Here is a 7,546-nt window from a genome sequence, read left to right as displayed (position 1 = left end):
TGTGTTACTGTCGATTTCCCCTTTTATGGCTGTTAGCATTTGCCTTATGTATCGAGGTGCTCCTATGTTGCGTGCATAAATATTTACAATTGTTATATCTTCTTCTTGGATCAATCCCTTGATCATTATGTAGTGTCCGTCTTTGTCTCTTGTAATAGTCTTTGTTTTAAAGTCTATTTTGTGTGATATGAGACTTGCTACTCCAGCTTTCTTTTGATTTCTATTTGCCTGCAATATCTTTTTCCATCCCCTCACTTTCAGTCAGTATGTGTCTCCTGGTCTGAAGTGGGTCCCTTGTAGACAGCATATATATGGGTCTTGTTTTTGTATCCATTCAGCCAGTCTAGGTCTTTTGGTTGGAGCATTTAATCCATTTACATTTAAGGTAATTATCGATATGTATGTTCCTATTACCACTTTGTTAATTGTTTTGGGTTTTTTATTGCAGGTCTTTTCCTTGTCTTGTGTTTCCTGCCTAGAGAAGTTCCTTTAGCACTTGTTGTAGAGCTTTTAATATGTTTTCTTTGTATTTAATTTTTGATAGTTTGATTAATATGTGTCTTGGTGTGTTTCTCCTTGGATTTATCCTGTATGGGACTCTCTGTGCTTCCTGGACTTGATTAACTATTTCCTTTCCCATATTAGGGAAGTTTTCAACTATAATTTCTTCAAATATTTTCTCAGTTCCTTTATTTTTCTCTTCTTCTGGGACCCCTATAATTCGAATGTTGGTGCATTTAATGTTGTCCCAGAGGTCTGTGGGACCTTTTCATTGTTTTCATTCTTTTTTCTTTATTCTGCTCTGCAGTAGTTATTTCCACTATTTTATCTTCCAGATCACTTATCCACTCTTCTGCCTCAGTTATTCTGCTATTGATCCCTTAGAGAATTTTAAATTTCATTTATTGTGTTGTTCATCATTGTTTGTTTGCTCTTTAGTTTTTCTAGGTCCTTGTCAAACGTTTCTTGTATTTTCTCCATCCTGGTGGATGAGGCTGGATCTTGTCTTTCTGGTGGGCAGGTCCACATCTGGTGGTGTGTTTTGGGGTGCCTGTGACCTTATTATGATTTGAGGCAGCCTCTCTGCTAATGGATGGGGCTGTGTTCCCGTCTTGTTAGTTGTTTGGCATAGGGTGTCCAGCACTGTATGTAGCTTGCTGGTCGTTGAGTGGAGCTGAGTCTTGGCATTGAGATGGAGATCTCTGGGAGATTTTTGCCGTTTGATATTACATGGAGCTGGGAGGTCTCTGGTGGACCTATGTCCTCAACTTGGCTCTCCCACCTCAGAGGCACAGGCCTGACACCCGGCTGCAGCACCAAGACCCTGTCAGCCACACGGCTCAGTATAAAAGGGAGAATAAAAGAAAGAAAGAAAAAGGTAAAATAAAATAAAATAAAGTTATTAAAGTATAAAATAATTATTAAAAATAGTTTTTAAAGTAATAAAAGAAAGAAGAGAGCAACCAAACCAAAAAACAAATCCACCAGTGATAACAAGCACTAAAAACTACTAAAAAAAAGAAAAAACAAAACAAAACAAAAAATATGGACAGACAGAACCTTAGGACAAATGGTAAAAGCAAAGCTATACAGACAAAATTACACACAGAAGCATACACATACACACTCACAAAAAGAGAAAAAGGGAAAAAAGTATATATATCGCTTCTCCCAAAGTCCACTTCCTCAATTTGGGATGATTTGCTGTCTCTTCAGGTATTCCACAGATGCAGGGTACATCAAGTTGTTTGTGGAGATTTAATCCGCTGCTCCTGAGGCTGCTGGGAGAGATTTCCCTTTCTCTTTGTTTGCACAGCTCCCGGGGTTCAGCTTTGGACTTGGCCCCGCCTCTGCATGTAGGTCGCCTGAGGGTGTCTGTTCTTCGCTCAAACAGGACGGGGGGCTCTGGTTCACTCAGGCTGGGGGGAGGGAGGGGTACGGATGCAGGGTAAGCCTGCGGTGGCAGAGGCCGGCGTGACGTTGCACCAGCCTGAGGCGCGCCGTGCGTTCTCCCGGGGAAGTTGTCCCTGGTTTCCGGCACCCTGGCAGTGGCGGGCTGCACAGGCTCCCAGGAGGGGAGGTGTGGAGAGTGACCTGTGCTCACGCACAGGCTTCTTGGTGGCTGCAGTAGCAGCCTTAGCGTCTCATGCCCGTCTCTGGGGTCCGTGCTGATAGCCGTGGCTCGCGCCTGTTTCTGGAGCTCCTATAAGCAGTGCTCTGAATCCCCTGTCCTCGCGCCCCGGGAAGCAAAGAGGAAAGAAAAAGTCTCTTGCCTCTTCGGCTGCTCCAGACTTCTCCTGGACTCCCTCCTGGCTAGCCGTGGTGCACTAACCCCTTCAGGCTGTATTCATGCCGCCAACCCCAGTCCTCTCCCTGTGATCCGACCGTCCGAAGCCCGAGCCTCAGCTCCCAGCCCCCGCCCTTCCCGGTGGGTGAGCAGACAAGCCTCTCGGGCTGGTGAGTGCTTGTCGGCAACGATCCTCTGTGGGAATCTCTCCACTTTGCCCTCCGCACCCCTGTGGCTGCACTCTCCTCTGTGGCTCTGCACCTTCCCCCCTCCGCCACCCGCATTTTTCTTTTGCCCTACCCAGGTATGTGGGGGGTTTCTTGCCTTTTGGGAGGTCTGAGTTCTTCTGCCAGCATTCAGTAGGTGTTCTGTAGGAGTTGTTCCACATGTTCATGTATTTCTGATATATCTGGGGAGAGGAAGGTGATCTCCATGTCTTACTCTTCCGCCATCTTGAATCCTCTCTTGAAATCTTCTATGTTAATGTAGTTAAATATTTTAATTTTTTACCTTTGTGTTTTGGGCTTTTTATGTCTTGTTTTAGAAATCTTTCCTTTTCTCACAGTCTTAAAGATATTCTTCTGTATTGCTCTCTAATTTGTTTTAAAGCTTTGATTTTCTACTTGGATATTTAATCAACCGGGAATTGATTTCTTGTGTATGATGTGAGGAAAGGATATAACTTCAGTTTTTTACTATACAATAACCAATTATTCCAGTGCCATTTATTGAATAATCAATCTTTATCCCACTGATCTGCAATGCCACCTCTGTCAAATTACATGTTCCATAAATGAATGGGTCTATTTCTGGGGTCCCTATTTACTTTGTGAATCAATTTATCTGTCTCTTTATCAATACTATATTGCCTTAGTTACTATTATTTTACAGTAAATCTTGACATCTGTTAAGGTGTGTCTCCTTGCCTTGTTCTTCATAATTGTCTCAGTTATTCTTATCTTTTTATTCTTGCACATAAATTTTGGAATCAGGTTGGCAAGTTTCATGAAAAACCCTGTTGGTATTTTGGTTGGAGTTACATTGAATTAATAGATTAATTTGGGACTATTGAAAGGTCTGAGACATTGACTTTTCTCATCCATATTGATAGTGTACCGCTTTCTTTATTGAGATCTTTATTGTCTTTCAATAACGTTTTACAATTTTCTCCAAATAGGTTTTGTACAAATTTTGTTAGATTTATTCGTAAGTGCCTTCAAGTTTGGTTTGCTATAGTAAACAGTAACTTTTCCTTTTAAATAACGTTTTCTAATTTTTCATCAATGGTGTGTAACAGGAGTTACACACCATATGGCCTGTGGACCAAATCCAGCCTGCACCGTTCTTTTGTAAAGAACACAGTCATGCCCATTTGTTTACATATACTCTATGGCTACTTTTGCACTGTAATGGCAGATTTGATTAGTTAAGATTGAGGCCATATGCCTTCAAAGTCTAAAATATTTACTACTTGGCTCTTTATAGAAAAATTTGCTGACCCCTAATGTATAGGAACACTATTGATTTTTGTATACGTACCTTATGTCCAGCAATGTAGGTGAACTCTCCTGTTAGTTCTAATGATTTTTCGGTTAATTCTCTTACCTTGTTTATGTAAACTATCACATTATCTATGATTAATGATATTTTTTTTTCCTTTAGCTTGACTCTTTTGAAAAATGTTGAATAAAAGCTGTGATAACTGGCCTCCTAGCTTTGTTTCTAATTTTAAAGAAAATTCTTTGTATTAATTAACAGGATTGCTTTTAATTTTTGGTAAATATCAAATATCACATAAGGAAGTTCTATTCTAATTTTTTATTTTTAGCTTTAAGAGTTGTTTTGTGATCACCATTGGGTGCTGAGTTTATCAAATGCTTTTTTGTATCTATTGAGTACCTATTGATCACATGCTTTTCTTTTGATTCTTTGACCATTGTGTATTATAAATAGTATCAGGAATCCTTAGAACAAATCAAATATATTTGTATTTTTCTTCCTGTTTTTTTGATTTTTTTTTTTTTTTTTTTTTTTTTTTTTGCGGTACGTGGGCCTCTCACTGTTGTGGCCTCTCGAGCACAGGCTCTGGACGCGCAGGCTCAGCGGCCATGGCTCACGGGCCCAGCCGCCCCACAGCATGTGGGATCCTCCCGGACCGGGGCACGAACCTGCGTCCCCTGCATCGGCAGGCGGACTCTCAACCACTGCGCCACCAGGGAAGCCCCTTCCTGTTTTTTTAATTTCCTTTTCCTTCTATCCATCAACAATGAGATCTCAATTCTGTACAACTACACAAAATTATCAAATTAAAAGGAAGCTCTTGGTAGTAACTATAGTGGATGCTTCTGGCTGTATCTAAACTGAGATAGATTAAGTAAATTGATAAATTCACATTCCACCACAGGTGGTTTCCTAGAGCCAGAGATGGGAGTGGGAGGATAGCATACTGCTTGGCTTCCATCCTCCCAGCCCCAGGCAATAGTTGTGAACTTTTTGGAGAGAAGTATGTTATCTGCATTTCTGCATGGAACACAGCATGGTGTTGGCATGGTGCATCCTGAAGAGGAACCAATGGCACTTGGCACATTGAAGGTTTTACAGGTTTGGGAGCACTGAAGTCTGTGCTATGGGCAGGATATTTTCCCTGTGAGCTTCAGCAGAACATTGCAAAACAATGGGGCTGGCAGCAGATTGCCGAAGCTCAGCAGACTCAGTGGATAACCAGCAAAGCCCTGAGAGAGAGTAGAAGCACCTCATTCCTGAATGCATGTGAAACACCCTTGTGACGTCCCAGAGTCACTTAGGGTCTGGAGTGGAAGTAGGGGGCACTTAGCCAGGAATATAATGGGCTTAAACGTTAAGGTAACCTGAGGCTGTTGGGCTGAGGAAGTGGGGCTCCACAATCCTACCTGCACTATTCTAAGTGCCTGTTTACTTGGATAAAAGCTTTTGTATGACAAGAAGAGCTACTGTAGACCTTCATTAAGGCTCCAAAAGACTTGTCAGTGAACTATTTGGTGGATTTGATATTTGCTAGCTTATTTTTCACCATGGCCCATGCACTGGCAATTACACTGCAGAGAAATAGTAAATGTAAAACATACAAGCACATTTTTAGATTCTTTTGCTGTGTTCTTGATTTCCTTTTTAATGATGCATCCAACTGACAAAGTGCCAGACACTAAATCTTAATTCTTTTCTGTTTCTACAAAAATTGAGGGTACTTTCCTGTGGGTTCTACCATCACTGTCTGACGGCTATGTGTTCTGCACACTGGATGGGAAAATCCAGCTGTATCTTTGTGTCTCTGAATGTCATTAACTAATTGTCAAATATTCAGTGAAACCACAGATAGACGAGGTCAAGCACTTTTCCCCGAGTGTTTGAAAATATGCACATTTTAAGAAATGTATTGCATATGTTTCTTATTCATTTACTGCTAACTGTTCCAATCTTGCATTGCAGGAGTTAGACACTGTCCAAAGAGCTTATTTTTTAATTAATTAATTAATTAATTAATTAATGGCTGTGCTGGGTCTTTGTTGCTGTGCGTGGGCTTCCTCTAGTTGTGGGGACCGGGGGCTACTCTTCGTTGTGGTACGCGGGCTTCGCATTGCGGTGGTTTCTCCTGTTGTGCAGCACGGGCTCTAGGCGCACAGGCTCAGTACTGGCGGTGCACGGGCTTAGTTGCTCCACGGCATGTGGGATCTTCCTCAACCAAGGGTCAAACTCATGTGCCCTGCATTGACAGGCATATTCTTAACCACTGCGCCACCAGGGAAGTCCCCAAAGAGCTTACTGAACCATTTTTGAAACTGTTCTTTTACAAAAACAGAAAGTCACAATATACCAAATGTCAAGTAAATTTGAACTTGAGAGAAGTTGGATTAGGTTCAAAACATTTGAATTCATAAACTTGAGCAGGTTCTAATCAGGGCATTGATGAGTCCCCTGGTTTCTAATTATTTTTCCTCTTTTATGCTTGTGTGTGTGTGTGTGTGTGTGTGTGTGTGTGTGCATGTTTGTTTATACAGTGCCTACTTCATATGCACTCTGAAGTGCACTGATGAGAAGAAGAAATTTCTCTGTTTTGATTACATTGCATTTAGGGAGGCAAGAAAAACAATCCTGAGGTTTCAGACTTGGAAATTCAGAATGCATATTTAACATCTACGAGTAGTGTGACTTTAGTACTCTTCTTTTTTTTTTTAATTGAAATATAGTTGACATACAATATTATGTTAGTTTCAGGTGTACTACATAGTGATTTGACATTTGCATACATTATAAAATGATCACCATGATAGGTCTAGTAACCATCTGTCCCTATATTATTACAGTATTATTGATGATATGCATTATGCCATATATTACAGCCCCATAGCTTATTTATTTTGTAACGGGACGTCTGTACCTCTTAATCCCCTTCATCTATTTCACTCACACCCACACCCTCTCCCCTCTGGCAACTACCTGTCTGTTCTCTGTAACTATGAGTCTGTATTCATTTTGTTTGGTTGGTTTGTTTTTAGATTCCACATTTAAGTGAGATAGCATGATATTTGTCTTCCTCTGTCTGACTTATTTCACTTAGCATAATACCCTCTAGCTCCATCCATGTTGTCACAAATGGCAGGATTTCTTTATTTTTTTTTGTAATTTTTGGCCCCACCACGTGGCATGCCAGATCTTAGTTCCCCGACCAGGGATTGAACCTGTGCCCCCTGCAGTGCAAGCGCAGATTCTAAACCACTGGATCGCCAGGGAAGTCCAAGATTTCATTTTTTTTTATGGCTGGGTAGTATTCCCTTATATATATGTGTGTGTGTGTGTGTGTGTATGTATATATATATGGGTGTGTGTATATATATACATATATACATATATATATATATCTCACAACTTCTTTATCCATTCATTTGTTGGTGGACACTTAGGTTGCCTCCATATTTTGGCTATTGTAAATAATGCTGCAATGAACATGGGGGTGCATGTATCTCTTCCAATGAGTGTTTTTGTTTTCTTTGGAAAAATACCCAGAAGTGGAATTGCTGGATCATATGGCAGTTCTATTTTTAATATTTCATACTGTTTTCCATAGTGGCTGCACCATTTGGTCCTGTTTGTTGTCATTTGTTAAAGCCACTGAAATAGGGGACATTTACACTTAGTGATTTTTTTTTTTAAAGATATATTTTAGGGCTTCCCTGGTGGCGCAGTGGTTGCGCGTCCGCCTGCCGATGCAGGGGAACCGGGTTC

The sequence above is a fragment of the Physeter macrocephalus genome, chromosome 2, assembly GCF_002837175.3.
Source record: "Physeter macrocephalus isolate SW-GA chromosome 2, ASM283717v5, whole genome shotgun sequence".
In the NCBI taxonomy this organism is placed as follows: domain Eukaryota; kingdom Metazoa; phylum Chordata; class Mammalia; order Artiodactyla; family Physeteridae; genus Physeter; species Physeter macrocephalus.
Note: the sequence above shows the minus strand (reverse complement) of the source record.